Source organism: Rattus norvegicus, chromosome 3 (assembly GCF_021556685.1).
Source record: "Rattus norvegicus strain SHRSP/BbbUtx chromosome 3, alternate assembly SHRSP_T2T, whole genome shotgun sequence".
Classification (NCBI taxonomy): domain Eukaryota; kingdom Metazoa; phylum Chordata; class Mammalia; order Rodentia; family Muridae; genus Rattus; species Rattus norvegicus.
Window position 1 is genome coordinate 139,031,011 of NC_141536.1, and position 8,762 is coordinate 139,039,772.

An 8,762-nucleotide genomic window follows, 5' to 3' on the forward strand; every position below is an offset into this window, starting at 1 on the left:
GGAATCAGTCTGGATGTTCCTCAGAAAATTAGACATTACACTACATGAGGACCCAGCTATATCTTTCCTGGACAAATACACAAAAGCTGCTCCAACATACAGTAAACACGCATGCTCCACTATGATCATACCAGCCTTATTTAAAACCCAGAAGCTGAAAAGAGCCCAGATGCCCTTCAACAATGTAATGGATACAGAAATTGTGGTAAAATGGAGTACTATACAGTTATCAATAACAGTGACTTCATGAAATTCATAGGCAAATAGATTGAACTAGAAAATATCATCCTGAATGAGGTAACCCAATCACAGAAAAACATACATGGTATGCACTCACTAATAAGTGGATATTAGCCCAAAAGCTTCAATCACCCAGACTACACACAGCTCAAGAAGGATGACCAAAGTGCAGATGCTTCACTCCTTCCAAAAAGGTAGAACAGAAATAGGGGATATGGAGGCAAAATTTGGAGCACAGGCAGAAGGACTGGCCATTCACAGCCTGCTCCACATGTGGCACACACACACACACACACACACACACACACACACACATACACAGCCACCAAAACTAGATAAGATTGATGAAGCTAAGAAGTGCATGCCGACAGGAAGCAGTTACAGATCTCTCCTGAGTGACACAGCCAGAGCATGTCAAACAGAGGCGAATGCTAGCAGCAAACCATTGATCTGAGAATTATACCCGCCTTGGAGGAATTAACAAAAGGATTGAAAGAGCTGAAGAGGTTGGCAAAACATAATAACAACAATGCCAACCAACCAGAGCGCCCAGGGACTAAACCACTGCCCAAAAACTATACATAGACTGACCCATTGCTCCAGCTGTATAGGTAGCAGAGGATGGCCTTGTTGGGCTCCAATAGAAGGAGAAGCCATTGGTCCTGCTAAGGTTGGACCCCCAGTGTAGGGGAATGTTGGGGAGGTGGGGGAAAGGGGGTTGGATGGGGAGGGGAACACCGTTATAGAAGAAGGGGATGGGGATGTCATAGGGGGCTAATGTCCTGGAAACCGGGAAAGGAAATAACATTTGAAATGTAAATAAAATAGTATCCAATAAAAGATAAACAAATATAAATGAAAAAACAAAAAATGGGATACAGAGCTAAACACAGAATTCTCAGATGAGGAATATCGAATGGCTGAGAAGTACCTAAAGAAATGTTCAACATCTTTAGTCATCAGGGAAATGCAAATTGAAACATCCCTGAGATTCCACCTCATATCAGTCAGAATGGCTAAGATCAAAAACTCAGGTGACAACAGACTCTGGCGAGGATGTGGACAAAGGGGACCACTCCTCCACTGTTGGTGGGATTGCAAACTGGTACAACCACTCTGGAAATCAGTCTGGACATTCCTCTGAAAACTGGACACTGCATTACCTGAGGACCCAGCTATATCACTTCTGGGCAGATACCCAAAGGCCGCTCCAGCATAAAACAAAGACACATGCATCACCATGTTCATAGTAGTCTTTGTAAAAGCTAGAAGCTGTAAAGAACCCAGATACCCTTCAACAGAAGAATGGATACAGAAAATGTGTTACACCTACACAACGGAGTACTACTCAGCTATCAAAAACAATGACTTCATGAAATTCATAAGCAAATGTATTGAACTAGAAGATATCATCCTGAGTGAAGTAACCCAATCACAGAAAAAGACAAATGGTATGCACTCACTGATAAGTGGATATTAGCCCAAAAGCTAGAATTACCGAAGATATAATCCATAGACCACATGAAGCTAAAGAAGGATGAGCAAAGTGGGGATGCTTTACTACTTCTTCAAAGAAGTAACAAAAACATTCATAGAACAGGATATGTAGACAAAGTTTGGAGCAGAAATGGAAGGAATGGCCATTCAGACCCTGCCCCACATTGGTATATAACTTATATATATATATATATATATATATATATATATATATATATATATATATATATATATACATATATATATATATACATATATATATATATATATCTCCAGCAAAACAATATATATGTATATATCCAGCAAAACTAGATAATATTGATGAAGCTAACAAGTGCATGCTGATCAGAGCCTGATATAGCTGTCTCCTGAGAGGCACAGCTAGAGCATGACCAATACAGGTGTGAATGCTAGCAGGAAACCATTGAACTGAGAATGGAGTCCCCCTTGGAGGGGTCAGAGAAAGGATTGAAGGATTGCAGGGATTTGCAACCCAGTAAGAACAACAATACCAACCAACCAAAGGTCCCAGTGACTAAACCACTACCCAAAGACTAGACACGAACAGACCCATGGCTCCAGCTGCATATATAGCAGAGGATGGCCTTGTTGGGCACCAATGGAAGGAGAAGCCTTTGGTCCTGCCACGGCTGGACCCTGCAGTGTAGGGGAAAGTTGGGGTAGGGGCAGGAAGTAGAGAGGTGGTTGGAAAGGGAACACCCTTACACAAGAAGAGGAGGGGAGATTGGTTGGTGGTCTTATGTCCGGGAAACCAGCTAAGTGAATAACATTTGAAATGTAAATAAAAATATCCAATAAAAAAAGGAAAAGAAATTAGGCAACCTAAAAAGAGATGCTAAAATGATTGGCAGATGTTGGCGTAAAATCAGGGAAATGAGCCAGTGGAAAACAATAAGAAGTCAGAGCTGTACTGCAGGCAATGAATGTGGTAGATTCTCGTGAATTGCCAGTTCTGTTCATCTACTAGTAGGAAGAGATGATGTATCAAGAATTAGGGGAGGCATTGGGCAGCTGAAGCTCTCAACATTTATTTTGAAGACAAAATAGTAAACCTTCCTTTGCAGAAACAGAGGGTTATTCCAGGTTGCTGTGTGTGTTTCTTGGTAACACTTCTGTTGCAGGCAGAGCATGCAGTCCAACTCTCTGTCGACATCATGGGAGGGTAATAATCCCCCAGACACACAATGCCTAATATCGGCAATGACACAGCTTTAAAACGTGGGGTCCTTTGAGAACTGAGCATTTCTGCAGGCATGAGGTGATGTCTCTGCTGTGGGTGGTACTCTTCCACTCAGGTTTTCTGTGCTCAAAAAGGTGGCCATTTCCCACATCGCTGCAGGTGAGGCTGGCTGCAAGCCTTGTTCTGTGTTGAGCGATGTTACTGGTGTGTTCTGTAGTTTGATGAGCACACGGCTTTTGAATGCTGATTGAATGGCTTCAGAATCTCTTGGCCCTTCCCAGACTTCAATGGAAAAAACAATGAAGCAGCAGCAGCAGCAGCAGCAGCAGCAGCAGCAGCAGCAGCAGCAGCAGCAGCAGCAGCAGCAGCAGAGATTACACAGGGAGCAAGGACATACACATGCCATTAACCACCTTTATGTTAAATCTGAACAATATACACCAATTTTCAATAGAGTGGGGTAAGGAGATAGAGGAATCCAGTTCCTCTTTAACATATTTGAGGTTCTCTGGGTCTTTCTACTTGGTGGGAATGTGGCATATAACAATGGGCTACCCAGAGGAAACCCCACATTGTCATATCAGGGGATCTCATCTATTTTACCATCATTTCCCTGCCCATGCAATCCTTCTTACCAGCAACTTCTCTGGACTCTAGAGGCAAGCACTTCAGACCTCATCTTGGATCTCCTCAAATGACAGATCATAGTTAAGCCTCACCTTGCACAGGACTGCATCCTCTGGGCCAAAATGGGGAACGAGGCACATCCTGGCTTCCCATGACTTCTAGAAAGCAGTAGAATAGGGAATTGATGTATCAGAAGGGTGTGGAGACTAAACAAAACTAACTTGGAGGATTATTTCCAGAAGAAGGCATCTCTCAAAATATGAAATTACCTTGTTTGTTGAGGATTCCTTCCACTTCAAGGAATCTTCATTATTCTCCACTGTGCGTGTGTCTGTTTGTATGTGAGTCACTCTGTGTGCGTGTGTGTGTGTGTGTGTGTGTGTGTGTGTGTGTGTCCCACCAGATGAAGAATACCCATCAAATGACTCAAGTTTGAATGTAATCTGCACAACCAGAGACTAGAGCTGGTAGCTTTGTAAGGCTCTGGATATCTCTCAGGATCTGAGCATTACCCAGGATGCTATGGAGGACTGCAGCAGAGCTGTGGGGCTGAGCAGTCTCTGCCCCTCTGAATTCACTTGGGACTCCAGATGCACTTTTACTGCTTCTCAGTTTTGTTGCTGCCTTAACCTGGTCATGCATATCTTTCGGACACATGGAACATGTTCCTCTGGGTTCCTTCCTCTGCCTCCAGGACCACTGTCTTCTCAGCTCACAGGTACACCTGAAGACAGGCAGCTGAGCTGACGTCCTCACTGTACACGAGGGTTCTCTGTACCCTGGCGTTTATTCTCAGTTGCCTTGGTAATCACCAGTGCTCCATGGATGCTTTTTTCCAAGCTTCTGAATGCTGTGAAGAGCAGTGCACTGGACCACAGCTATTGTTTGACGGCTGCCCAGTGTGGAGCTCCTCTATGGGATAGGCAGAAGGAACACCACCCAGACTTTCTTCTCTGATTCATCCTTCAGACTTCAGGGAAAAACATTGTGCCTCTCGTTTAAGCTTGAGATATGGACAGAGCTTCTCCCTGACTAACACACAGCCACCTGAAATTCCTGGATCTCTCCTCCCTGCTCCTGTGTGCATCCTCAGCAGGCTCCTCTCCACCCTCTGCTATCATCCTCCAGGGACCACAGGGTCTCTGACAGCACTCGCAACAGACACATAAATCTTAGTAGAACCCCAGCTTCCCGCCGGGCGGTGAGTCAGCTGCAGATGAGCATCATGGCTGTTTGGAGACTGCCCTGGATGGTGGAGGTGCTGGCCAGGGTCTGGCGGGCCTTCATGGACGAGTTAGGAGCCGAGCAAGTGCTGGCAGTGTTGGCGCCTGGCCATGTCAACCACAACGAGGAGTACAGGGACTACAACCAGGTCCTGGGACTGCCCATGGCTCTGGAGCTTGTGAACTTGCTGGTTGGAGCCCGCGGGCAGATGGGCTTCTTTCTCTCCTCACCGTTTCCAAAGATGAAGAAGAACCCCAGCAACTGCTATTCCCACTGACCTCAGCTCAGTGGTCCTTGGAGCTTTGAATCCCACAGTGAGACAATTATGTCAAGGGAGTGATTCAATATTACCCAGCTTTTGTCCCTCTCTGGTTTCAATGCAGTGGAGGTCAGCTCAGTGTCCCTGGGGTAGGGTGGGGTAGACTTTCCAGCTCAGCTTCTCTGGAAGTCGCCACATACACCTTCCTCCAGCAGCTCTGCCCAGACTCACTGGCAATAGCAACCCGGGCCCGGGTTAGTCAAAGGACTGAGCACAGCTTCGCTGGGGTGCCCTGTAGCGTCATGAACCAACTCATCGCACTGCTGGGGCAGAAAGGCTATTTGCTACTCATTGACTGCAGGTCCATGGAAAAGAGCGTGGTGTCACTATCAGACCCTAAGCTGGCTGTGCTCACCACGAACTCCAATGTCCGCCATTCCTTGGGCTCCAGCAAGTACCAGATTCATTGACGCCAGTATGAAGAAATGGCCCAGGCCCTGGGCAAGGTGAGCCTTCTAGAGGTGCGGATGGAGGAGCTTGAGGCAGGCAGAGAGCTGATGAGCAAGGAGGGCTTCTGGCAGCCCTTACATGTAGTAGGTGAGATCTGGATAACAGGCCACGCAGCAACTGCTCTAAATCGATGAGACTCAGGGACTTTGGGGTCTCATGGTGGACAGTCACTATTCACTCAGGGATGTCTATGGCGTGAGCTGTCCCGAGCTGGACCGATTAGTTGAGGACTCGCTCTCTGTACCTGGGATTTATGGCAATTGCATGACAGGCCTTAGCTTTGGTGGCTGCACTGTCACATTGCTGGAGGCCTCTGCTGCCCCCCTTGTCAAGCATCACTTACAGGAGCAGGAAAGTGGGACAGCCACCTTCTACCTCTCTCATGCTGCCGATGGAGCGCAGGTGCTGAGTTTGTGAGGTGTCCCTGTGACTTATATAACCACAGGCATTAGGCAGAGGCAGCTGGTGGGTACTTCAGCCCTGAATCAGGCATCCTCCTCCTGTGTCTGGGTGTTTAATAAACATGTGCCGTTTACGGTGTTGAAAAAGAAAAAGGAAAAGAAAAAGAAAAGGAAAAGAAATCTTAGTAGAAATCGGCCAGACTTATGGTTGGCTGTGCTGGTCCTGTGTTGACATGGGCCCTCAGGCTGATCCTTCCTGAGTGCACCATGGATCCCTTTCCAACCGTCTCCAGCATCCTTGCCTAGCATTGGGCCACTATCTTCTGCTGTCTACAGGTAGCTCAAGTTTTGGAGGACTGGTCATAGGAGAGGGGAAAGGATGGGATTTTCTCTCTGCCATGATAGATACAATGTCACCAAACTCCTCAATGTGAATGCTGAGGTTATTTTAATGGAAGAAAGAACCAGAGTGTATCCTTTCCCATCACATCCCAGCTAATTGACTTAGCCTGTGTCTCTGAAGCACTCTACAGTGGCTGCCATGATTTTGATATTTGTCACTTGGAGGCAGCAAGACAATCTTCTTAAGGATTTGGGAATCATCTTCTTCATGCCCTTCCAGCCTAACCTGCTCAGAGAGACCCTGGGCATACCCTGGCACTGCCTTCGTAGTTGCTCCTGATGGTCTGTTTCCCTGGAGGCCCAGGTGCTGTCTTCTAAGAATTACTTGCCTGGATTCTCTTCCTGTATCTTCTTACTGAGGAAGAGGCTTCTGGTCTTGGACTCCCAAGAGGACATGCTGCAATTTGTCTCTGAGGACTCAGAGCTTTCAGTGACCACATCTTGTGTGTTTTCAAAGGTTGACTTTTGTGAGGATGTGAACAAGTGGTTCCTGATGATGTCATTGTTGTTGTTGTTGTTGTTGTTGTTGTTGTTGTTGTTGTAGTTTTTGTTGCATTTCCTTTCCTTGATGATGAAATTGTGGAATTGATGCTGCCCTCATTCTGCCTGAATGTCCCTTTTCCGAAGTGAGGCATAAGCCCCTGCAGTGGGGAGGTGTTTTCTAGGAAGCTATTCTTAATTGAAAAAAGGGAGGGAGGCATACTGTGCCTCCTCTTACACCCTTTACCCCCATTTCGAAGCACCTCAGAGAAAGAGAAGGTAGGAAGGCTCAGGGCACTGGTTAACCTCCTTGCAGGCAGAGGAAGGTTGGAAGCTGTTGTAGGGTCCAGTGTACCACCCTGGCCTCCATAGTGATTCAGTTGCTAGGTCGACTCCCTTCTGATAGTCAAGTATGTTGCCATGGCATGACTATACTTCCACTCCCTCAAAGTATATCTGAGTTCTTGAATGCTGTATCCAATCACAAACATCCCAAAGGCAATGTTGGGCTCTGGTTCTCTAGGAATTTCCTCTGAGGAACTCAATGTGTCTGGAACATGGCACAGCCATAGGTGTGTCATTATATCTTTGATGGATGGTCTCATCGTGGGGTCTATTTTCATTAATCTCTTCAATAGGTCTTGAAGCTCTGGGGAGAGGTGATATGGGGTCCAGCAGCTCCAGGATAGGATTTCTTTCTTTATCTTGGAAAGCAATCTTTTGATTTCTCTGAATGGGAGGAAAATATATATATAATATAAATAATATAATAGGAGTCCTAGGCTCAATATGTCAGTTGGAAGGACATCACATGGTGTGTGACAGAACACTTGAGGAGCACAGTATTGTGCTGTGCCACAAAAGCCCTTGAACTTTTCCTCAGAGGCCAATCTTTTATGTAAACAAAAGTCAGTGAGTTTCACATGCCCCTCCCAATCCAGTAAGATGTTCTCAGCCTTGAAGTCAGGGTGGGCAATATTCTGACTATGGATATAGCTGATGGACAGAGCTCCCTAAATATGCTACGTGCCTCTTCCTCTTGCAGACGCCCATACTTGTTGATGTAGTTCCGCAGGGATCCCTGGGTTGCATATTCCATCACAAGGTCTCAATGACCTGTAGAAGCTATATTATGGGACTATGGTATACTAATTTCATGAGGTCAATCTCAGAGATGACTAATAAGTCTATACTTGTGATCTTTTCCAATATCTTGATGGCTACCAGAGTCTGAGTCAGAAGGTAGAGAGCCACTTTGCCTTGTTCAAAGGAATCTTCATCTAGGGTGCCAGGATGTAGTAATCCAGTACCAGGGTGTTCCTTTCCTTGTAACTGGCCTTGAGTTCTATCGACATCGTCACACTTCCGTCCTCTTGGTCAGAGTCACCAGGAACTACAGTGAGGATAGTTGGCAGGAAACACAAATTAAAATTTCTTCTAGCAAAGCTGACTACTAGAGATTCTAAGATTAAAAGTCAGAGATACCTCCAAAGAAGAGTCTGGCTGTGGCTCCAGGGCACAGGGAAACCAGAACAAACCAGAGACAAACACAGTGGATGGAAAGAAGGAAGAAGCTCAGAGCAGAAAGAAAGCAAGGACAATGGAAGACAACAAATTCTACAGGAGAACAAGGATCCCCATTTCAAAGGAGAACACATTGATGAACTTACCTAAGACATCTATTATGAAGGGAAAGCAGTGTGTGTGTGTGTGTGTGTGTGTGTGTGTGTGTGTGTGTGTGTGTGTGTGTGTGTGTTTCCAACCAGATGTGTAAAAGCACAGTAAAATTCACATAGGAGGTTTGGGGGGAAGAAAAACATCTGGGGTGGGGACTCTGCACCAATTACAAGCAACAGCAAATTGAACAGCAGTCAAGGGTTAAATTGGATTTCCTAGTGGGCAAACAATTCTAAGGGTACAA

The 8,762-nt window shown here is 45.9% G+C and overlaps 2 pseudogenes; one reads left to right on the plus strand and one right to left on the minus strand.

Annotated features, from left to right (window-relative positions):
- The first annotated feature begins 4,790 nt into the window (after window positions 1–4,790).
- On the plus strand, window positions 4,791–6,006 carry LOC148006569 (galactokinase pseudogene; annotated as a pseudogene).
- A 1,354-nt stretch (window positions 6,007–7,360) lies between these two features.
- LOC148006570 (sperm motility kinase 3A-like) lies at window positions 7,361–7,999 on the minus strand (annotated as a pseudogene).
- Between the last annotated feature and the right edge of the window lie 763 nt (window positions 8,000–8,762).